Source organism: Salvelinus sp. IW2-2015, unplaced genomic scaffold (genome assembly GCF_002910315.2).
Source record: "Salvelinus sp. IW2-2015 unplaced genomic scaffold, ASM291031v2 Un_scaffold3620, whole genome shotgun sequence".
NCBI lineage: Eukaryota > Metazoa > Chordata > Actinopteri > Salmoniformes > Salmonidae > Salvelinus > Salvelinus sp. IW2-2015.
The window spans coordinates 9,324-35,382 of NW_019944897.1; the positions used below are offsets into that span (position 1 = coordinate 9,324).

General features: G+C 39.5%; 1 long non-coding RNA gene and 1 pseudogene across 1 annotated transcript; one reads left to right on the top strand and one right to left on the bottom strand.

The window, feature by feature from the left end:
* Nucleotides 1–8,697: 8,697 nt before the first annotated feature.
* On the top strand, nucleotides 8,698–9,033 carry LOC139025949 (uncharacterized). Its single transcript, XR_011477640.1, has 3 exons — nucleotides 8,698–8,755; nucleotides 8,792–8,871; nucleotides 8,990–9,033. It is a non-coding gene; the product is annotated as an uncharacterized lncRNA (long non-coding RNA).
* Nucleotides 9,034–9,082: 49 nt separating this feature from the next.
* LOC112076202 (phosphatidate cytidylyltransferase 1-like) overlaps nucleotides 9,083–26,059 on the bottom strand; it is a 28,078-nt pseudogene continuing 11,101 nt past the window's right edge.

The following is a 26,059-nucleotide window of genomic DNA, read 5'->3' on the forward strand; positions in this document are numbered from 1 at the left end:
TTACATGGCTTTCTGTCATTGATCCCTAATATTCTAAAACTTCTCTCCATATATTCTAGTGAGTCTGTGTATAAACATTTGAATTAAAGGTACACCAAATTTAAAGGGATGGCTTTAGATAAATTTACTGAAAACCCTATTGAATATAAACTCCACGAGAAAATATGTTGGCCAGCAAGTGGGAGGGTTTTCAGCAGTTGAATTAAATGTATTCAGAGTGTACAAGGGAACCACACCTGCACAAGGTACATCTGAATACCAACTACTGACAAGTGCAGAGGAAAGAAGTCCCTTACAAAAAAAGACAGCAATTTTGAAACTGCAGTAGAAGTGCAGTAACTGCAGTTATGCTGCACTCTAACGGCAAAAAGACTGCGGTAAATATATATATATTGTAGCGACCCGCACAGACAGCTGTGTGTTATGTGTTAGGCTAGTAGGTGGTAAAGAAACCGGCAGGGAGCAGGTCTCGAACCCTCGACCTTCTAGCCCGAGGTCCGGCGCGCTATCGACTGTGCCGCAAAAGCATGCTCGAGCGGCAGAGTCGATTTCCGCGCTTATAAACCCAGGGTCGTTACAATATATATTGAACGCAATGCTATACTGCACTCTGACTAAACTATTTTTCGTAAGGGGTACATTTCCTGAATCGGGCCCCAGGAACTTCGTTTAACTGTCATAAACCATCAGCACCCCCCACAGATAAACGTGTTTTACTCCAATGTTTGTTAACATGGATGGTCAGTGCTTGCATCCATGGCTATGAATCTGAGGTTACATTCCTCCGTCCCCTGAGCTCTACACCTAAACATCACGTAGGTTTTCCTGCTTCCATAGACGGGTTGGTTGTTTAGCAACATAACAGACATGGTTGGGTTAGATTGTTGACGACATGGAAGTTATATTTAGTCTCCAATGTTTATTGAACACATATATACATTTACTCAATGAGCACTTGTCTTAAATACAATCATTAGTTATTTGGTTAGCTAGCTAATTTTAGCCATATTAGCATAGACGTGAAATCAGTCAAAACGAGACAATGGTATCAAGAAGAAGATAAAACTAGCCGAAATGAGTCACCTACGATTTCCCCACATGGCAGCTTCTGGTCATTGTTGCTAGCTATCTGGCCATCCAGAATCACAACAACACATGGACTTCTGCCACATCTGGGCACGTCGTTTTGGCGACGTTGTCAGCCAACAGGGATAACGTGGTGAGAAGATAAGAGACAAACACAAACCAAGAGCTCTACCACAATGCTCCTGCTCAGTCATGTGAAACCCATTAGATTAGGGTCTAATGGATTTATTTAAATTGACTGCTTTCCTCATATATGAACTGTTACACAGTAAAACTGTTGAATGTTCAGATTATATTTTAACTGTGTATTTTTTCACTACACACTGAGTGTACAAAACATTATGAACACCTCTTTCCATGACATAGACTGACCAGGTGAAAGATATGATCCTTTATTGATGTCACCCGTTTAATCAACTTCAGTCAGTGTAGATGAAGGGGAGGAGACAGGTTAAAGAAGGATTTTTTGAGACAATGGAGAGATAGATTGTGTATGTTTGCCCATTCAGAAGGTGAACGGGCAAGACAAAAGCTTTAAGTGCCTTTGAACGGGGTATGATAAGAGTTGAATTCAATAAGAGAAAAGCTGAGAAGTAAAGAGAAGGGAGGGGCAGAAAAGTAAAGTTTGGGGAAAATGTGTTTAAGTGGTGATTGTAAAGGGCTATACAAATTCCAGACATAAGCTGGGGACTTCAAAAAGGCCTATTGCACATCAAGGGAACTGTAGCCTACTGTTCAGATGGGTTAAATGGACACTTAAATCTGGACACTGACTATTGGTCTATAACCGCTCACATAATCTAAATATTACCTCCTTCAGAATTAAGCATTTTTTGAAGTAAAATGACGATACACCAAATGTAGGAACAGGAGTGGAGAAATACAACAGCAACTTGAGAGAATGCGAATCCACGTCTGTAAAGGTGGCTTCTTTATCAGCGTCATTAAAGCTGATAGTACACATACAATATGCATCCAAGCCTAACTGAAATCTTATCATAAACATGTTAGGTCGTTTTCACAGGTTTCTGTTTCCTTACAACCGGTCAAACTGATGTCATTTGGACATTTTATACAGAAAATCAGCCTTTTTTTGTTGTTGTTATTACATTTTCTCCCCGGTCCCTAAATGTCTTTGCTCCACGAAAGAAGCAGAGATGACAGAGAAAGCTTAACCAATATCTACTAGATTGAAGCGTTCATTGTAGCGATTTATGACATTATTCTGGTGAGCAAGGGTTGATTTCGTCTTCCAGGACAACAAGTAATGACAGAAGAGAAGCTGCATGTATATATTTGTAGACAAATTGACTAACAAATAGCCTATCGAATTATCGGAAATTAGGCCTAAAGCAGAAACATATCTTAACTAGGAACAAAAATCCTGCATCCTCTGTAAAATAAAAAAATAAAAAATTGTTCCTCCGTCTGAGTAGCCTACAGAACACTTTCTATATTAGCGGGTTGAGATCGGGTGCACCCCTCAGATTTTCACTGTCACATATAGTCCGGCAGTTGCGGATGGGTTATGAGCAATCGCAGGCGGATGCGGTTGAACAAACAGCTGACCAGCGCATCACTAATATCAATGACGCTACCGATATGCATTCCATCATAACCTTTTAAGCAGTATAATGGTATTATTAATAAAGACTTTATATGGGAGGGGAAAAAGACCACGCATCAGTACGCAGAAAATGCATTCCCCTAAAGAGAGCCACTAGATGTGGTCCTGTATAACGTGACTTCCCAGCTATCTAGAATGACTCAGAACTAGAGAGGATGTTGAGGTGAAACGGGTTGGAACGTGGTTTGACAGTTCCTTTAGGACGTTATATATTCTATCCCAAAAAAAGAGCCAATGATACAGAAATGCACTGCATCAATCCAATTCTAGGCCAGTGTGATTGTCAATTACATACAAGGATCAAAGAGTCTCTACATAGACCAAGATGTGCTTCTGAATGGTAGAATCCTGCTATTGGAGAGGGGAAGCCGTCAATAATTTGGGGGGGAAATGGGTAAGAGAAGGGGTTCATACTCTGGGTGACCTGCACAAGAATTTGGTATTTTTGTCATTTGAAGAAATGGGGAATAAGTATAAACTGTGTGATAATGAGGTGTGGAGATATGCTAATTAAAAGCTATGTCTCACCACTAGGTGGTGCCGTTATGTCAAAAGGCAACGATTGAGGTAGGAGATTTCTTTTCAATACCAAGTTCTGTAAAATCAGCTTCATTATGTTACAAAATGATGTTAAAAAGTTAATAATGACAACTTTTAAAATGTGAGAATTGTGGAAAAAGGATTTACAATATAAGACAGATAAGACCTTGGATGTATATGATCTCAGATGTAGGGCAAAAATGTCAGAGAAGCCAGGAGATAAAATATACAATTTAACGGGTTTTTATCAGATATTTTATTTTTACTCCCCTAAAAAGGTTACACAGGATGAGTTTGTCACAGGAGGATTGATGTGTGTTGCCGATGTGAAGGGGTCAATAGGAACCCTCCCAGATGCACTGTGGGAAAGCTCGTTTGAGCACCCCCTATGAGACAAAGCCTTACAGTGCATGGGAGACGGCCTCGTATTCCATGTACCTACTTGCAGGTCACCAAGACTGTCGAGGGACAAATAAGAGGGATTAACCAGAGAGTGTAAGATATTATGTTGAAGTATTGTGTCTGTGTTATTAATGCTGGTCCTTAAACATTGTAGCAGTTCTAATGAGCCAGTGTTCACAGAGTGGATGAACGTGTTAAATAATAAAACACTCTTCAAATCATCTTAGCAACGAGACTGGAGGAAAATAAAAGATACTGGAACAATTCTTGTGTTTCCTTAAGGGCACATAAACAGAATATCATGTTCATGAAATAGCAGATCATTTATCAGGAAAACATGTCCCTATGGTTTTATGTGTTTTGTATATATATATTTTTTTTGTTTAACATTTTTTGTTAAAGTTTATTTTTTTATTTAAAAAAAAACATCTATAGAAAAAAAAATACAATTCTGCATAAGCAACCCCCGCAAAAAACAAAGAAAAATTATAACAATTAAAGACATGAGACCCCCAACTTTTTCAAATGCATAATACCTGACAATATCTGACACTTTAGGTCTGGTTCGTTGCAATACTACTGTGCTGCCAACAGTATTGGGCTTATATATTATTACCAGAACTGATAATCACAATATTATAAAATTTAACCACGCCATAACTTAGTTAAGTTAGTTACTAACTTAACTTAGTTATGATAATACCTTATCATAGCTTAGAAAGTCTCGTAAGCTTGACCACAAGCTCTACTTTTGGTTAGACTGGGTGGTTTTCAACACACATGCAGTACACGCTTAGAAAAGGTGTTACCAGAAAAGGGTTCTTCAATTGTTCCCCATAGGAGAACCATCTGAAAATAACAATTTCTCCTTTCACTAACACAAGGTTCTACATAGCACCTTTATCACCACCAAAGGGTTCTACCTGGAACAAAAACAAAAAAAAAGGGTTCTCCTACTTGGGTAAAAAAACAAATAAACGTTATATTTGTAAGAGAGTATGATCCACAAGTTGTGTTTTAATAAGCGAGTGGACAGTTAAGTTTTCCACAAAGAGACATCTGTAAAGCTATCCCAAGGAGGAACCAATAGAGAAGCCATTACGCCATGGGGAAGGCTCTAGAAGCGACAATTATACAAGTATAGAATCGGTCCCAAAGTCCACAGAACTCACCACAGTTATTAATTCAATATGGAGAAGAAGCCAGGAAGCACAAAATAAAATGTACTTCTGGAAGAAATCAATTTAATTTGTAAAAACCTGGAGAATCAAATCGACACAGCAGATGTTCCATTTCCTGTCAGCCTGGTCCCAGATGTTTGTGGTGTCCTGTGAACTCCTACAGCAGCGTGACAATGACATGCCATAGGAGTTTGCACTAGGACAGCACAATGAGATCTGAAACCAGGCTAATTTCCTTTTGGTTTGCCAGTAGGACATACCCAACAAACAGATACGTACTGAGAACAGGACAACGTGACAGACAGACATTACTGTACACAGGTCACACACAGTTCATAAAAAGGGGAGTTCCTGCAACTCCTACGACCATTTTAATGTCTTGTGATAATGATCATATTAGATGGTAAGGCAGTACAAACCCATCTGGGACCAGGCTAGTGTCCTATAGCACCTTAGGCATTATCCCAAACAAAACAAAAACCCCTCTCTTGCCCACACTAGGTCATTTCAGATCAGCTAGAGGGGTTGAACAAGGGCCAAGGGATAGCAAAGGAGGGCTCCGTCTGTTTGGGACTTGGCCATGGAAGTTGCTTAGCCTGGTGAACCCAGATTGAAACGCTGCGCTCACAAGCTTTCAGTCTGGTTTAGCCAGGCTAGGAGTTACTGTATCATTCATTAAGGGAGTCAGTGGTTCTAGAATTTGGACCGGGCTTTGGTAAACGTTTCAAGAAGGATCTCTCTCTCTCTCTCTCTGTTAATCAGAACAGCTGGGTTCGATTCAATCAAAGACAAGACGGGAAAAAGAAGGACAAAAAAAAAGACCAAAAAATAAAATCTGGRAAAAGTTTTCCAATACAAAAAAAACAGCAATCTTTCATTAACTCATTCAAATCAAAGTGAGTTTTATTTTCTGATTCTTTCTTCACCCAGTAAACATTGTCTATGAATCACATGACTTAAAATGGTATTTTTCAAGTTTTGCACAGTAGTAATGTTTTTCCACAGTGCAGTTTTTCCTGTACTGTGTGTTTGATTGAATACCAGCCCAACACAGAAATCCCATCCATATTATCGTCATAGACTCAAATCAACCCTTGCATATTAAAGATAAAATATTGCTGAAAGATACAACTATTCTTCTGAATATAATATATTTTATATGTATTATATATATATACACACACACCCCTACTGTATTTCATCTCACACTGTAATCCTAACATCAAATGTTACCACTTGCATACTACCTTTTTAATTAAATAATTTCTAACCCCTTTAAGAGCAATTCAAAACAAATAAGTAGACTTCTAAAATATTGTTCTTCTTTACAGTTTGACAAAAACATTGAGTCTAGTAAGAAGTAGAATATTGGAACCGTTTGGGAGTGGCTCAGCTCAGTTGGAATGGACACTGGATTACAAATACAGTGCAACTAAACTCATTGGTTAACAGGCTAGACAGGAAGGAAGTACACAGTTAATTCTCACAATCTCAAGTAAATGTTTAAGTTACCCCACACGTTCCCACAGCAGCAGACACCAGTTCAACTTATGTGTATATACACTGAGTGGACAAAACATTATGAACACCTGCTCTTTCCCTTACATAGACTGACCAGGTGAATCCAGGTGAAAGCTATGATCCCTTATTGATGTCACTTGTTAAATCCACTTCAATCAGTGTAGATGAAGGGGAGGAGACAGATTAAAGAAGGATTTTTAAGCCTTGAGACATGGATTGTGTATGTGTGCAATTCAGAGGGTGAACGGGCAAGACAGAATATTTAAATGCCTTTGAACGGGSTATGGTAGTAGGTGCCAGGTGGACCGGTTTGAGTGTGTCAAGAACTGCAACGCTGCTGGGCTTTTCACCCTCAACAGTGTCCCGTGTGTATCAAAAATGGCCCACCACCCAAAGAACCACCAGCCAACTTGACACAACTGTGGGAAGCATTGGAGTCAACATGGGCCAGCTTCCCTGTGGAACGATTTCGACACCTTGTAGAGTCCATTCCCCGACGAATTGAGGCTGTTCTGAGGACCAAAGTGGGGTGAAGGGGGGGGGTGCAACTCATTATTAGGAAGGTGTTCTTAATGTTTTGTACACTCAATGTATGTGTTTATAGGTATATTACCAAATTATTATTTACATCCCATGTAATTGTTTTGTTTGTAATAGGGCTATCATAATAGTATATTTTGACAAGTCACAGATTTTATATTAGGTCTTTGTTCAGCTAAATATATGATATATTCTATGTACAGTAATACATTGGAAATAAGAACAGTGTGCTGGTTGCTATAGTTACTGTGTTTGTTCGTTTACATCCAAGCTTACACACAAGCTCCATCTACCTCAAGGGTGAGGTCAATTGCCAATACCTAAAACAAGTTCATAGAGAGGGGGGGGGGGGACAATGTTTTCAGCAGTAATGAACGATAGAGCTTAGAAACATGCTGAATGTTTGAAAAAATTTTATCATTTAAAAATAAGTTCTATATTAAGTTTAGTGAAGACCATTATCTCTGATAGACAGATCATACTAACGGCCAAAGCCTAAGTCAAGTGTATTTAGTATCTTGAAAACATGTTGGAGCAGCCGACATACAAAAACACACTTTTGTCCTCTGGGTCGTATTTCACACTGTAGCACTACGCAGCAGAAAGTAAAAACAGGCTTTTCTCGTTGGACAAATTCAGGTCGGTCCCTCCCTGTTTTCAGTCCGTTTTCCTCCGTTTGGTGTCTAGTGAATACAACCCTGCTGTGGCTTTAATTAACCACTTCCAACACCAAGACACTAACCCAGGATATGCTGATAGCCTTGTATTGTAAGCTTTACCACGTCTCTTCAAGTCAGCTCAAATCAGTGCAATATTCTCCGTACATCCACAGAGAAACCGTCAGTCAGTCACCCACTGTCCCCTATCTGTGTGCTTAGTTAGGATCCATTATGTTTAGGAAGACCTTCTGTTCGAAGCAACGCAGCCTTTAGTCTTTAGCTAGCTAGCTTGTTAGCATAACTTTTGGTTGCGGCTGCTGCTGGTAGTTTGCTTGGTAGCATATACGTAAAAGCTGATCTGCGTAGTAGCTACTGTAGGAATAACGTCCCGTTGATGCGGCGTGCTCTTATCTATCTGTATAATATATCTTCTCTTGATCTTCTGTCTATCTATCTTGGTAGAATAAACGGTCCGTTTGTGCTTGCTGCTAGCTAGCTTGGTAGAATAACGGTCCGTTGATCTGCTGCTAGCTAGCTTGGTAGAATAACGGTCCGTTGATGCTGCTGCTAGCTAGCTTGGTAGAATAACGGTCTTTTATGCTGCTGCTAGCTATGCTTGGTAGACATAACGGTAAGCGGATGCTGCGCTAGCTAGCTTGGTAGAATAACGTCCGTTGATGCTGCTGCTAGCTAGCTTGGTAGAATAACGGTCGTTGATGCTGCGCTAGCTAGCTTGGTAGAATAACGGTCCTTGATGCTGTGCAGCTAGCTGGTAGAATAACGTCGTTGATGCTGCTGCTAGCTAGCTTGGTAGAATAACGGTCCGTTTATGCTGCTGCGTAGCTAGCTGTGTAGAATAACGTCCGTTGGTGCTGCTGCTAGCTAGCTTGGTAGAATAACGGTCCGTTGTTGCTCTGCTAGCTTTAGCTTGGTAGAATAACGGTCGTTGATGCTGCTGCTAGCTAGCTTGGTAGAATAACGTCGTTGATGCTGCTGCTAGCTAGCTTGGTAGAATAACGGTCCGTTGTTGCTGCTGCTAGCTAGCTTGTAGAAAACGGCAGCTGATGCTGCTGCTAGCTAGCTTGGTAGAATAACGGTCCGTTGTGGCTGCTGCTAGCTAGCTAGTAGAATAAGGTCCGTTGTGCTGCTGCTAGCTAGCTTGGTAGAATAACGGTCTGTTGATGCTGCTGCTAGCTAGCGTGTAGAATAACGGTCTGTTGATCTCTGCTAGCTAGCTTGTAGAATAACGGTCCGTTGATGCTGCTGCTAGCTAGCTTGGTAGAATAACGGTCTGTTGATGCTGCTGCTAGCTAGCGTTGTGAGAATAACGGTCCGTTGATGCTGCTTGCTAGCTACTTGGTAGAAATAACTGTCGTTGATGCTGCTGCTAGCTAGCTTGGTAAATAACGGTCGTTGATGCTGCTGCTAGCTAGCTTGGTAGATAAACGTCCGTTGATGCTGCTGCTAGCTAGCTTGGGTAGGAATAACGGTCTGTTGATGCAGTTTGTTTGGTAGTTAGTACTCATGCAGGTCCCAGTGGTAGCTATGACAGTCTGAACGTTTGTTTGGCTGCTGTTATTGGTAACTCCTTGATGCTGGAGCAACATCTTAGTTCACAGTAATGACTAGTAAAAACAAGAAAAAAACAGACGCTGGACAGATGAGGGATGAGTGTCTGGAAGAAGGGCAGGCCACACACACACACAGCCAAACTCTCCTCTCTCTCACACACACACTCTCCCCCCTCTTGTATGTGTGTTCTACATCGCCTCCGTGGCAGCAGGGCAGTATTCCACTGTCTCTCAGGCGGTCTCTCATGGTTAAAGATACTGAGCTGCTGCTCTGCTGCAGACCAACAGCTCTGTAACACCTTGCTGGTTGGACCTCTGGGACACAGACATAACATAACATAACATTAACATAACATCAAAATTACATATATAACGAACATCAACAGCTCGGGATTGAGACCTCTGGACACAGACATAACATTAACAAACATATTATAGTATAAACAGCTGCTGCGGTTCCCTGGCCTGGAGATGGATAACGGACAGGGTCAGCCATAATACATCATTAACCCAAACCTCCTATCAACCACAGGACAGGGTCAGCCATAATACATCATTAACCCAAACCTCCTATCAAACCACAGGACAGTCAGCCATAATACATCACTAACCCAAACCTCCTATCAAACCACAGGACAGGGTCAGCCATAATACATCATTAACCCAAACCTCCTATCAAACCACAGGACAGGGTCAGCCATAATACATCATTACCCAAACCTCCTATCAAACCACAGAACAGGGTCAGCCATAATACATCACTAACTACCCAAACCTCCTATTAAAACACAGACAGGGTCAGCCATAATACATCACTACCCAAACCTCCTATTAAAACACAGACAGGTCAGCCATAATACATCACTACCCAAACCTCCTATTAAAACACAGGACAGGTCAGCCATAATACATCCACTAACCCAAACCTCCTATCAAAACACAGGACAGGGTCAGCCATAATACATCACTACCCAAACCTCCATCAAAACCACAGGACAGGGTCAGCTATAATACATCACTACCCCAAACCTCCTATCAAACCACAGGACAGGGTCAGCCATAATACATCACTAACCCAAACCTCCTATCAAAACAACAGGACAGGGTCAGCCATAATACATCACTACCCAAAACCTCCTATCAAACCACAAGACAGGGTCACCCATAATACATCACTACCCCAAACCTCCTACCAAACCACAGACAGGGTCAGCCATAATACATCACTACCCCAAACCTCCTATTAAAACACAGGACAGGGTCAGCCATAAAACATCACTAACCCAAACCTCCTATTAAACACAGGACAGGGTCAGCCATAATACATCACTACCCAAACCTCCTATTAAAACACAGACAGGGTCAGCCATAATACATCACTACCCCAAACTCCTATTAAAACACAGACAGGTCAGCATAATACATCACTAACTACCCCAAACCTCCTATTAAAACACAGGCAGGTCACCATAATACATCACTAACCAAACTCCTATCAAACCAAGACAGGGTCAGCCATAATACATCACTAACCCAAACCTCCTATCAAACCACAGGACAGGGTCAGCCATAATACATCACTAACCCAAACCTCCTATTAAAAACACAGACAGGGTCAGCATAATACATCACTACTCAAAACCTCCTATTAAAACACAGGACAGGGTCAGCCATAATACATCACTAACTCAAACCTCCTATTAAAACACAGGACAGGTCAGCCATAACATCACTAACCCAACCTCCTATCAAACCACAGACAGGGTCAGCCATAATACATCACTACCATTAACCTGTCACCATCCTCTCCATCTGGCTGTCAGACACCAACCCCTGATCTAAACAGCTTGGAGCGACCATCTTATCCAACTGGCCACCATCGCTCTCCATCTGGCTGTCAGACACCAACCCCTGATCTAAAAGCAGCTTTTGGAGCGACCATCTTATCCAACTGGCCACCATCGCTCTCCATCTGGCTGTCAGACACCAACCCCTGATCTAAACAGCTTGGAGGCGACCATCTTATGCCATATACAAGCTTGTTTAACTCCAATGTTAGTAAACAAACACAATATAGCCTCAAAACATGGTTAAAACTAGAGCTGGGACGATAAACCAAAAATGATCGACACCTACCATACGGACCACTTATCAACACTGGACACACAGACAACTTATTGCAGGCGTTTTGTTGATATCGTTCATTATGATWAGTAGCCTATACTAGAGAAATGTGAAGTTTGAAATACAATAAATTGGCTAATATGGTTGATTTGTTAATGAGACACTTGACGGCTACAAGCATCACAGCTAGTAACAGTCGTTTAAAGGGAAATATAACAACTATTGTTCTATTTATCGTTGTCGCATCAATTCAGGCAATTTATTGCAATAGTCCTTGCATCCATAAATCTTGAATTGGCGAGTGGTAACATTTCTTCAGCCTCATCCCTCAGCTTTTAACCCAAACAGTTCCAGTACAGATAATTGCCTGTTTAAATTAACAGTTGTTACATATTGATCATCTTAAAGATCATCCATACCTGATAAAAGCTGACGTAAACTGGCTAATAAACCGTGTCAATTACTCCCTATTCCCTAACTAGTGCATTATGGGTATTTGTCTGGCTACGTTAATGTGACGTCCCTTTCCATGATGAAGCTGGATACGTTAATGTGACGACCCTTACCTGATGAAGCTAGCTACGTTAATGTGACGACCCTTACCCGATGAAGCTGGCTACGTTAATGTGACGACCCTTACCTGATGAAGCTGGCTACGTTAATGTGACGACCCTTACCTGATGAAGCTGGCTATGTTAATGTGACGACCCTTACCTGATGAAGCTGGCTATGTAAACGTGAGTGAAGGTAGCCATCAGATACTGACAGTCGAAGCGATCCATGATGCCCCCGTGACCAGGGATGGTGTCTGCAAAGTCCTGACAGGAGAGAGAGAGAGAAGTCATACAGAGAATCTGACAGGAGAGAGAGAGAAGGTTACTACAGAGAAAGTCTGACAGAGAGAGAGAGAGAGTTTACTAAGAGAAAGTCCTGACAGGAGAGAGAGGAGAGCAGTTACTACAGAGAAAGTCCTGACAGGGAAGAGGGAGAGAAGTATACAGAGAAAGTCCTGACAGGAAGAGAGAGAGAGAGTTACTACAGAGAAAGTCCTGACAGGAGAGAGAGAGAGAGTTACTACAGAGAAAGTCCTGACAGGAGAGAGAGAGAGAAGTTACTACAGAGAAAGTCCTGACAGGAGAGAGAGAGAAGTTACTACAGAGAAAGTCCTGACAGGAGAGAGAGAGAGAGAAGTCCTTAACAGAGAAAGTCCTGACAGGAGAGAGAGGAGAGAAGTTACTACAGAGAAAGTCCTGACAGGAGAGAGAGAGAAGTTACTACAGAGAAAGTCCTGACAGGAGAGAGAGAGAGAAGTTACTACAGAGAAAGTCCTGACAGGAGAGAGAGAGAGTTACTACAGAGAAAGTCCTGACAGGAGAGAGAGAGAAGTTACTACAGAGAAAGTCCTGACAGGAGAGAGAGAGAGAAGTTACTACAGAGAAAGTCCTGACAGGAGAGAGAGAGAAGTTACTACAGAGAAAGTCCTGACAGGAGAGAGAGAGAGAAGTACTACAGAGAGAAGTCCTGACAGGAGAGAGAGAGAGAAGTTACTACAGAGAAAGTCCTGACAGGAGAGAGAGAGAAGTTACTACAGAGAAAGTCCTGACAGGAGAGAGAGAGAGAAGTTACTACAGAGAAAGTCCTGACAGGAGAGAGAAGTTACTACACAGAGAAGTCCTGACAGGAGAGAGAGAGAGAAGTTACTACAGAGAAAGTCCTGACAGGAGAGAGAGAGAGAGAAGTTCACTACAGAGAAAGTCCTGACAAGAGAGAGAGAGAGAAGTCACTACAGAGAAAGTCCTGACAGGAGAGAGAGAGGAGTTACTACAGAGAAAGTCCTGACAGGAAAGAGAGAGAGAGAAGTTACTACAGAGAAAGTCCTGACAGGAGAGAGAGAGAGAGAAGTTACTTACAGAGAAAGTCCTGACAGAGAGAGAGAGAAGTCCACTACAATAGAACGTTCCCTACAGGACTTTCCTCTTGTCGCGTGTACACATGCTGCTCTTTCTCTCTGTTCTTCTCCCTCTGCTCCGTGTACACATGCTGCTCTTCCTCCCCTGTTCTTCTCCCTCTGCTCCGTGTACATGCTCTTCTTTCTCCCTGTTCTTCTCCCTCTGCTCCGTGTACACATGCTGCTCTTCCTCCCCTGTTCTTCCCCCCTCTGCTCGTGTACACATGCTGCTCTTCCTCCTCTGTTCTTCTCCCTCTGCTCTGTTACACATGCTGCTTTCTCCACTGTTTCTTCTCCCCTCTGCTCGTGTACACATGCTGTTCTTCCTCCCCTGTTCTTCTCCCCTCTGCTCCGTGTACACATGCTGCTTCTTCCTCCCCTGTTTTCCCCTCTGCTCCGTGTACACATGCTGCTCTTCCTCCTCTGTCTTCTCCCCTCTGCTCCGTGTACACATGCTGCTCTTCCTCCTTGATCTTCTCCCCTCTGCTCCGTGTACACATGCTGCTCTTCCTCCCTGTTCTTCCCCCCTCTGCTCCGTGTACACATGCTGTTCTTCCTCCCTGTTTTCTCCCCTCTGCTCCGTGTACACATGCTGCTCTTCCTCCCCTGTTCTTTCCCCCTCTGCTCCGTGTACACATGCTGCTCTTCCTCCTGTTCTTCCCCCTCTGCTCCGTGTACACATGCTGCTCTTTCCTCCTGTTCTTCTCCCCTCTGCTCCGTGTACACATGCTGCTTCTCCTCCCGTTCTTCCCCCCTCTGCATGCATAACAACTTTGTTCATTTCCAAATCTTTCAATCTTCTTATCTTCAATCTGTCTTATTCACGTTCGGCTTGTAAATGTCCACACTCACCGAAAATGGTTACTAGCTATACTTGTATAACTTTATGAGCTGGATTTGCCAGTCTGCAATTAGTTTGTTTTTGCTCGTTAGCATTTAGCTAAAAGCSTTCATGAGAACTCGCTATGACTTTTGTTATCATTCTGGTAATGACTAAATAAAAAAATAAAAAATGTGTGTATTTAGTGCCCCCTAGTGTACTATGCTGGAAATACCGTAAATCTCGGGAGGGCAGAAGAACAGTACGACAACCTGGATACAAATCACTGATTATGTCTTTAAGGTATCCATGGAAATAATCCTACACAAATATTTAGCTATATAAACAAGCGTAGCCAAGCGAGGCCTGTGTGTGTGTGTGTGTGTGTATGTCTCTGTTCTCACTTTAATCTTGAACGCTCGTTTGAATCCGCTGGCGAAGAATCCTCCAAAAGGACCAATGAGAGAGCCGAAGGTGGAGAGCGCCACACTATGGATCTGGTATGGGTAGATGTTCACTGTTTTCTATAGAGAGAGACACAGACAATTTAGCGTTTCCCTTGGATTCATTGAAAAAAGCACTACTATTTAGTTGTAACCAGCTAGTAAGGAAATGTTTAAACAACATGTAGTAAAATACAATTGAGCATCGATCATGTCTAGTACACACAACAGCAGGTCTCTCGGACTCCCATTCTCACCAGACCAGTAATACAGCCATCCTAATTCTGATTTTTTCCCACTAATTGGGTCTTGTGACCAATCAGATCAGCTCTTTTCAGATCAGATCAGAACAGCATGAAAGGCACACCACTTGTCAGAGCAGGTGAGGACTACTGTGATTTAACAGAGGTAGAATAACGTATTCCGCCTAGAGGTGCTTCTATGACCAGATAACCTTTGACCCTGGTGGCTAAATCCCCAAAAACRTTCCCAAATGCCACTGCTTTGCCCAGTTAGAGGATTTCTGGGATCAGCAGAGAAAAAGATGTTAGGGAATCCCCCAAAACAGGAATTATTCAGACAGGATTTCTGAAAATAAAAAACGGAAATTTGCAACTGTAAAGGTCCCCTTACCCATCTGAGGATGTTCTGGAGAGTGAAGGGCAATGTGTACTCGTGCATTACGAAGATGTCCGAAGGTTCACACTCCGCAGTGAAACGGTTGGTCTCACTGTTGTATTCCACGGGACAGACAAAATACTGGAACTGAGCTAGCAGGTATGCCAGCTAGCAGGAGAGAAGAAACACAGAAACTTTATTCTATACTATTATCATGTTGTTACACTTTATTCTATACTATTATCATGTTGTTACACTTTATTCTATACTATTATCATGTTGTTACACTTTATTCTATACTATTACCATGTTGTTACACTTTATTCTATACTATCACCATGTTGTTACCCTTTATTCCATACTATTACCATGTTGTTAACCTTTATTCTATACCATTACCATGTTGTTACACTTAGTTCATACTATTACCATGTTGTTACCCTTTATTCTATACCATTACCATGTTGTTAACATTATTCCATACTATCACCATGTTGTTAACCTTTATTCTATACCATTACCATGTGTTACACTAGTCTATACTAACCATGTTGTTAACCTTTATTCTATACTATTACCATGTTGTTACACTAGTCTATACTATTACCATGTTGTTAACCTATTCTATACTATTACCATGTTGTAACCTTTATTCATACTATACCATTAACCTTTATTCCATACTATTACCATGTTGTTACACTTATTACTATACTTTACCATGTTGTTAACCTTTATTCTATACTATCACCATGTTGTTACACTAGTCTATACTATTACCATGTTGTTAACCTATTCTATACTATTACGAAGTTGTTAACCTTTATTCTATACTATTACCATGTTGTTAACCTTTATTCTATACTATTACCATGTGTTACCCTTTATTCTATACTATTACCATGTTAACCTTTATTCTATACTATTACCATGTTGTTAACCTTTTTTCTATACTATCACCATGTTGTTACACTAGTCTATACTATTACCATGTTGTTACCCTTTATTCTATACCATTACCATTTGTTAACCTTTATTCTATACTATTACCATGTTGTTAACCTTTATTCTATACCATTCCATGTTGTTACACTAGTCTATACTATACCATGTTGTTACCTTATTTCTATACCATTACCATGTTGTTACACTAGTCTATACTATTACCATGTTGTTAACCTTTATTCTATACCATTACCATGTTGTTACACTAGTCTATACTATTACCAGTTGTTAACCTTTATTCTATACCATTACCATGTTGTTACACTAGTCTATACTATTACCATGTTTTAACCTTTATTCTATATCATTACCATTTTACACTATCATTACTATTACCATGTTGTTAACCTTTTCTCATACTATTACCATGTTGTTACACTAGTCTATACTATTACCATGTTGTTAACCTTTATTCTATACTATTACCATGTTGTTAACTTTTATTCTATACTATTACCATGTTGTAACCTTTATTCTATACTATCACCATGTTGTTACACTTTATTCTATACTATTACCATGTTGTTTACCCTTTATTCTATACTATTACCATGTTGTTACCTTTATTCTATACTATCACCATGTTGTTAACTTTATTCTATACTATTACCATGTTGTTACCCTTTATTCTATACTATTACCATGTTGTTACCCTTTATTCTATACTATCACCATGTTGTTAACCTATTCATACTATTAACCATGTTGTTTACCCTTTATTCTATACTATTACCATGTTGTTACCCTTTATTCTATACTATCACCATGTTGTTACCCTTATATTCTATACTATTACCATGTTGTTACCCTTTATTCTATACATTACCATGTTTAACCTTTATTCTATACTATCACCATGTTGTTACACTTTATTCTATACTATTACCATGTTGTTACCCTTTATTCTATACTATTACCATGTTGTTACCCTTTATCTATACTATCACCATGTTGTTAACCTTTATTCTATACATCACCATGTTGTTAACCTTTATTCATACTATTACCATGTTGTTAAACTTTATTCTATACTATTACCATGTTGTTAACCTTTATTCTATACTATTACCATGTTGTACCCTTATTCATACTATTACCATGTTGTTACCCTTTATTCTATACTATTACCATGTTGTTACCCTTTATTCATACTATTACCATGTTGTTAACCCTTTATCTTATACTATTACCAGTGTGTTACCCTTTATTCTATACTATATACCATGTTGTTACCCTTTATTCTATACTATTACCATGTGTTACCCTTTATCTATTACCTATTCATATACTATACCATGTTGTAACCTTTATTCTATACTATTACCATGTTGTTACCATGTTGTTACCCTTTATCTATACTATTTTTCACCATTTGTTGTTAACCGTTTATTCTATACTATACCATGTTGTTAACATTTATTCCATACTGTTACCATGTTGTTACCATGTTGTTACCCTATTCTATACTATCACCATGTTGTACCCTTTATTCTATACTATCACCATGTTGTTACCCTTTATTCTATACTATCACCATGTTGTTAACCTTTATTCTATACTATCACCCATGTTGTTACACTATTCTATACTATCACCATGTTGTTACCCTTTATTCTATACTATTACCATGTTGTTACCCTTTATTCTATACTATTACCATGTTGTTACCCTTTATTCTATACTATTACCATGTTGTTACACTATTTCTATACTATCACCATGTTGTTAACATTTATCCATACTGTTACCATGTTGTTACTTTATTCCATGCTGTAACTATTTAACTGTAATACTCACTATGAATCTCATGTTGTTACTTTATTCCATGCTGTAACTATTTAACTGTAATATTCACTATGAATCCATGTTGTTACTTATATTCCATGCTGTAACTATTTAACTGTAATACTCACTATGAATCCATGTTGTTACTTTATTCCATGCTGTAACTATTTAACTGTTAATACTCACTATGAATCCATGTTTACTTTATTCCATGCTGTAACTATTTAACTGTAATACTCACTATGAATCCATGTTGTTACTATTATCCATACTGTAACTATTTAACTGTAATATTCACTATGAATCCATGTTGTTACTTTATTCCATGCTGTAACTATTTAACTGTAATACTCACTATGAATCCATGTTGTTACCCTTTATTCCATGCTGTAAACTATTTAACTGTAATACTCACTATGAATCCATGTTGTTACCCTTTATTCCATGCTGTAACTATTTAACTGTAATACTCACTATGAATCCATGTTGTTACTTTATTCCATGCTGTAACTATTTAACTGTAATACTCACTATGAATCCATGTTGTTACTTTATTCCATCTGTAACTATTTAACTGTAATACTCACTATGAATCCATGTTGTTACTTTATTCCATCTGTAACTATTTAACTGTAATATTCACTATGAATCCATGTTGTTACTTTATTCATGCTGAACTATTTAACTGTAATATCACTATGAATCCATGTTGTTACTTTATTCCATGCTCTGTAACTATTTAACTGTAATATCACTATGAATCCATGTTGTTACTTTATTCCATGCTGTAACTATTTAACTGTAATACTCACTATGAATCCATGTTGTTACTTTATTCCATGCTGTAACTATTTAACTGTAATACTCACTATAATCCATGTGTTTACTTATTCCATGCTGTAACTATTTAACTGTAATACTCACTATGAATCCATGTTGTTACTTTATTCCATGCTGTAACTATTTAACTGTTAATACTCACTATGAATCCATTGTTGTTATCTTATTCCATGCTGTAACTATTTAACTGTAATACTCACTATGAATCCATGTGTTACTTTATTCCATGCTGGAACTATTTAACTGTAATACTCACTATGAATCCATGTTGTTACCTTATTCCATGCTGCTAACTATTTAACTGTAATACTCACTATGAATCCATGTTGTTACTTTATTCCATGCGTAACTATTTAACTGTAATACTCACTATGAATCCATGTTGTTACTTTATTCCAACTGTAACTATTTAACTGTAATACTCACTATGAATCCATGTTGTTACTTTATTCCATACTGTAACTATTTAACTGTAATATTCACTATGAATCCATGTTGTTACTTTATTCCATGCTGTAACTATTTAACTGTAATATTCCACTATGAATCCATGTTGTTACTTATTCCATTACGTCTTGCTCTGAGACGTAGAAAATCAAACCAAGCCAAAAATATAAATAAAAGACTACCAAAAATAAAAACCTAAAACGACAAAAAATACAAAAATATAAACTTCCTACAAAAAAAAAAAAAAAAGAAATAAAACTAGATAAAAACATAAACAACAAATTAAAAAGCAAAAAAAAATATAAGAAATAGTAAGAAAAAAAATGAATAACAAATAATAACGAAAGGTGAGCGAAACTATGAAAAAAAAAAAAAAAAAAGAAAAATAAAAAAAAAACAAGAAGATAGAAAAATTACAAAAACTAACAAATACAACAAAAAAACACAACAATACACCGGGAATAAACATACAACACGAAAAATAAATCCAACAAAAATATAAAAAAATAAAAAAAGTACAAACACGAAAAAGTAATGAATACAAATCCAAAACAACTAAAGAAACCATAAATCTAATAAGCAACAAATAGACTCAAAAAATAAAAGATGAAAAAATAATAAAATGATACCCAGTACACATCACAAACAAAAATCTACAAAAAAACCAATCTAATACAAAAATATAACAAATAATGATGACAAATGCATAAAAGATAAATAGACAAAAAAAGCGGAAAGAAATTAAATAAAAAAATTACAATAAAGTAAGCAACTTATAAATAAAATAAAAAAACGAAAAGAATATAGTGAGGATAAAGAAGAGCGGTAAAAAAATGAACAGGGATAATAGTAACTATTTAACTGTAAATTCCACTATGAAGCCATGTTGTTACTTTATTCCATCTGTAACTATTTAACTGTAATACTCACTGGAAATCCATGTTGTTACTTTATTCCAATGCTCTGTAACTATTTAACTTAATACCACTATGAATCCATTTGTTACTTTAATTCCATGCGTAAAAAAAATCAAAAAAAATCTATTTAACTGTTAATACTTCACTATGAATCCATGTTTTACTTTATCCATACTGTAACTATTTAAACTGTAATACTCACTATGATCCATGTTGTTACTTTATTCCATGCTGTAACTATTTAACTGTAAGACTCACTATGAATCCAAAGACCAGGGTTCCGAAGAACCCTCCTATGAATCCCTCCCACGTCTTCTTGGGAGACAGCTGTAATAAACAACAACACATTTACTAAATAACAACAATAATAATACATTTACTTTGTAACGCATGTTATGATAATTATTTGATTTCTTCCTGTGAGGTCTTTTTTTTAGTGAATAGGAAACTGAATTGTGGCGTCGAGTAGAGACAAGATACAGGAACAGAGGCCATCTTTCACACAGGGGGGACAGTGTTCCACACTACGGGTGTGACAAATTGACAATTTTTCGTACAATTTTGGTTAAAAAAAATGTTTTAATAGATTTTCCATTAAAACGATAAGATTCATAAAATGCCACATGAATTCACAATGCAGATGGTTAACATCACGCTTCCCGCGGAGATAGAAAACGGTATAATTTATACTGCTGGCGCTCTTGCTTTTCACGAGAGTGGCGCCATGTTAGCGTGTTGTCGTCATCCAATCACAAGTCAACAAACCAGCACTAGACTACAGTCAGAGTTACAGCCTCCCTGCTCACGTTATTAAGAGATATCTAGGCTAAATCAATGGAAGATGGAATTAAAATGACAGACCTAAATGAGAAGGACAGGCTACAACACCAAGAGCCATCAGGTAGACTGCTGCTGTAATCTGAACGGAGTTATTTACTGTAGTATTCGGAAGGGGGGAAAGCGCACAGTTGAAGTTATGTAGTCTCAATTAGCCTAGCTAACGTTAGCTGGCTAGCTACTCTCGGTTTGATGCGGTCAAGACGGGGGACCATGTACACCGATCAAAAATATAAAAACGCAACATGTAAAGTGTTGGTCCCATGTTTCATGATCTTAAGTAAAAGACCTCAGAAATGTTTCATACTCATAAAAAAACTAATTTCTCTCAAATGTAGTGCATACATTTGATTACATCCCTGTTAGTGAGCATTTCTCCTTTGACAAGATAATCCATCCACCTGACAGGTGTGGCATATCAAGAAGCATGATCATTACACAGGTGCACCTTGTGCTGGGGACAATAAAAGGCCACTCTAAAATGTGCAGTTTTGTCACACAACGCCTCAAATGTCTCAAGTTTTGAGGGGGTGTGCAATTGGCATGCTGACTGCAGGAATTTCCACCAGAGCTGTTGCCAGAGAATTTAATGTTAATTTCTCTACCATAAGTCACCTAATTTGAGAGAATTTGGCAGTACGTCCAACCGGCGTCACAACCGCAGACCACGGGTAAGTAAACACGCCAGCCCTGGACCTCCACAACCGGCTTCTTAACCTGCAGGATGGTCTGAGACCAGCCACCCAGACAGATGATGAAACTGTGGGTTTACACAACCAACACAACTGCATCTCTCCCCCTCATCCATTACAGCGCTGGTTAATAAAGAATAATTATTTWAAAAATGTAATCAATAAATGTATCCTCCTACTAAAGTCACAGCATTGTGGCATTAGGTATTTGTAAAATATATATATTATATAATATATATAAAAAACGCTTTATGATGATCGGAACCTGTTAGTGGAAGTTTCCAGATAACATTTAAATCACAGTGCAGTTAAGAAAAAAAAWAACAGTTTTTCAGGTTGTGGATTTTTATTTAATGTTAAGAATCCCAATTTAATTTAGAAGTTTTAACTTTTAAACATTCACACCCCTATTTCACACAGTGATGGCAGTGTTTCAACACAGTGATGACATTGCGTTTCCACCCAGCCCACCCTGGCCTAACAGGGTGTGTGACTAACAGGGTGTGTGTGTGTGTGTGTGTGTGTGTGTCCATCCTAACCCCAATCCACATGTGACTCAAATCCAATGGGAAAGAAAAAGGTCATGTATCTGTTCTGTGGCCATACTGAAAAATGTCTGACTGTTTCAGTGTGTGTGTACTAGTATAAATAATTTTACTATTTGAATAGTATCATACATTTTCTGATATCTGGATATTTGAAATACTTGTGATTTTTTTTGTTTTACTTAAAATTGTGTAACCTGAGCTGAGCACTATTTCTGCCACTGGTGAGGAGACGGTGTGAGAGACGGGAGCAAGCGGATGGAGATTCAACTGGGCTACAGCCAAGATTCGGTAAGTTGTAGCAGCCAAAACATGTAACATCAATTCAAAACAGTGGCGGTCTTGAATGGAGTAGCCCACAGAAGCTAGCTAGCTAGCTAGGCTAACGTTACACACTACACTTTCTCCCCAAACAGATTCATTTAAAAACAGCCTAGCTGTTTGGTTGCTCGTTGTAGCATACTCATTGTTTCACTTTTAATTCTGTGATTTTATTTCACTTTTAATTCTGTGAGTTGATTTAATCTGGCATTGTATTAGTGAACTCCTGCTACACATGGAGCCTCTGACTGAAGTTAGTCACTTTGATTGGCCAACATAGTGTAAACAACAAGCTATATGATTCATGGTACCGGCCTTTTTAAAATGGGGGCACAGGTCATAAAAACTATATTGAAAAGTTTGTTTTATTAAATGAATCATTTGAAATGTCATGATATATCCTTGTATAACAATGTSACATGGATATTTTAYGGATATATTTACATTTTAGAAAAAGTATGTATGTATGTGTTAAAATATGYCTACATTTACAGGCCTACTGGTGCCAGAAAAACATCCCCCAGAACCACCGTCACCAGCCGGTACTGTTGACACCAGGCAGGATGGGTCCACGGACGCCAAATCCTGACTCTGCCATCAGAATGATGCAACAGGAACCAGGATTCGTCGGACCAGGAAATGTTTTTCCACTCCTTTAATTGTCCAGCGTTGGTGATGGCGTGTCCACTGGAGCCGCTTCTTCTCGTCTTTAGCTGATTGGACGGGAACCCCGGTGTGGTCGTCTGCTGCCATAGCCAATCAGTGACGAGGACCGACGAGTTGTGCGTTCCCGAGATGCCGTTATTCACCCGTTAGCTTGCACGATTCTTGCCATTCTCCCTCGACCTCTCTCGTCAACGAGCTGTTTTCACCCACAGGACTGCCGCTGACTGGATGTTTTTGTGTTTGTCGCAACGTTCTCGGTATAAACCCTAGACACTGTCGAGCGCGAAAAGCCCAGGAGGCCGTTCGTTTCTGAGATAATGGAACCCCGCACGCCTGGCACCGACGATCATACCACACTCAACGTCGCTTAGGTCAGTCGTTTTGCCAATTCTAACGTTCAATAGATCAGTAACTGAATGCCTTGATGCCCGTCTGTCTGCTTTATATAGCAAGCCAGGGCCACATGACTCACTGTCTGTAGGAGCGATCCATTTTGGTGAACGGGGTGCTGTACCTAATAAACTGGCCACTGAGTATATAATATAATACAATATACAGTAACTGTACCTTAATGAGTGGTGTTCTGCCAAAGAAGAAACCAAACAGGTAGGCCATGATGTCATTGCAGATCACTATGGAGACAGGGACGAGGAACCTGGAAAACAACGTAAAAACAACGTTAAAACACACGTCAACTCCAACCTAACAGAAAAACAACGTTAAAACACACTCAAGCTCAACCCCTAACAGAAAAAACAACGTTAAAACACACGTTCAACTCCAACCTAACAGAAAAACAACGTTAAACACAACGTAACTCAACCTAACAGAAAAAACAACGTTAAAACACACGGCAACTCAACCCTAACAGAAAAACAACGTTAAAACACGTCAACTCAACCCTAACAGAAAACAACGTTAACACACGTCAACTCCAACAGTAACAGAAAAACAACGTTCAAACACACGTCAACTCCAACCTAACAGAAAAACAACGTTAAAACACACGTCACTCAACCCTAACAGAAAAACAACGGTTAAAACACACGTCAACTCCAACACCTAACAGAAAAACAAACGTCTAAAACAACACGTCAACTCCAACCCTAACAGAAAAACAACGTTAAAACACACGTCAACTCCAACCAAACAGAAAAACAACGTTACAAACACACGTCAACCCAACCCTAACAGAAAAACACGTAAAAACACACTCACTAACCAACAGAAAACAAGTTAAAACAACGTCAACTCCAACTAACAAAAACAACGTTAAAACACACGTCAACCCACTACAAGAAACAACGTTAAAACACACGTCAACTCCAACCTACAGAAAAACACGTTAAAACACACGTCAACTCAACCTAACAGAAAAACAACGTTTAAAACACACGTCAACTCCAACCCTAACAGAAAAACAACGTTAAAAACACAGTCAACTCCAACCTAACAGAAAAACAACGTTAAAACACACGTCAACTCCAACCTACAGAAAAAACAACGTTAAAACACACGTCAACTCAACCCTAAACAGAAAACAATGTTAAAAACACACGTCAACCTCAATCCTAACAGAAAAACAACGTTAAAACACACGTCTAACTCAACTAACAGAAAAACAACGTTAAAACACACGTCAACTCCAACCTAACAGAAAACAACGTTAAATACACACGTCAACTCCAACCTACAGAAAAACAACGTTTAAAACACACGTCAACTCCAACCTAACAGAAAAACAACGTAAAACACACGTCAACTCCAACCTAACAGAAAAACACTTAAAACACACGTCAACTCCAACCTAACAGAAAAACACGTTAAAACACACGTCAACTCCAACCTAACAGAAAAACAAGTTAAAACACACGTCAATCCAACCTAAAGAAACACGTTAAAACACATGTCAACTCCAACCTAACAGAAAAACAACGTTAAAACACACGTCAACTCCAACCACAAAAACAACGTTAAAACAACGTCAACTCCAACCTAACATTACCTTTACATTTGACCAACGAGCATCTTTACCGTTTACAGATATTGTTTACAAAATACAGTTTGAATACAAAGCCTCTGTATTTGGGCTAAGGGCTGACTACCATAGGGCTGAGGGCTGACTACCATAGGCTGACTACCCATAGGGCTGAGGGCTGACTACCATAGGCTGAGGCTGACTACCATAGGGCTGAGGCCTGACTACCATAGGGCTGAGCCTGACTACCATAGGCTAGTGAGCTGACTACCAAGCTAGGGCGACTACCATAGGCTAGGGCTGACTACCATAGGGCTGACTACCATAGGGCTGAGGCTTACTACCATAGGGCTGACTACCATAGGGCTGAGGGCTGACTACCATAGGTCTGAGGGCTGACTCACCATAGGTGAGGTCTGACTACCATAGGGCTGACTACCATAGGGGCTGAGGGCTGACTACCATAGGGCTGACTACCATAGGCTGAGGGCTGACTACATAGGGCTGACTACCATAGGCTGAGGGCTGACTACCAGAGGGCTGACTACCATAGGCTGAGGTGACTACCAGGCTACTACCATAGGGCTGAGGCTGACTACCATAGGGCTGAGGCTGACTACCATAGGGACTGAGGGCTGACTACAAGGCTGACTACCATAGGGCTGACTACCATAGGCTGGCTACTACCATAGGCTGACTACCATAGCTTGACTACCATAGGGCTGACTACCATAGGCTGAGGGGCTTGACTACCATATGGCTGACTACCATAGGGCTGAGGGCTGACTACCATAGGCTGGACTACCATAGGCTGAGGCGTGACTACCATAAGGGCTGAGGGCTGGCTACCATAGGCTGACTACCATAGGCCGACTACCATAGGGCTGACTACCATAGGGCTGAGGGCTGACTACCATAGGGCTGACTACCATAGGCGCTGACTACC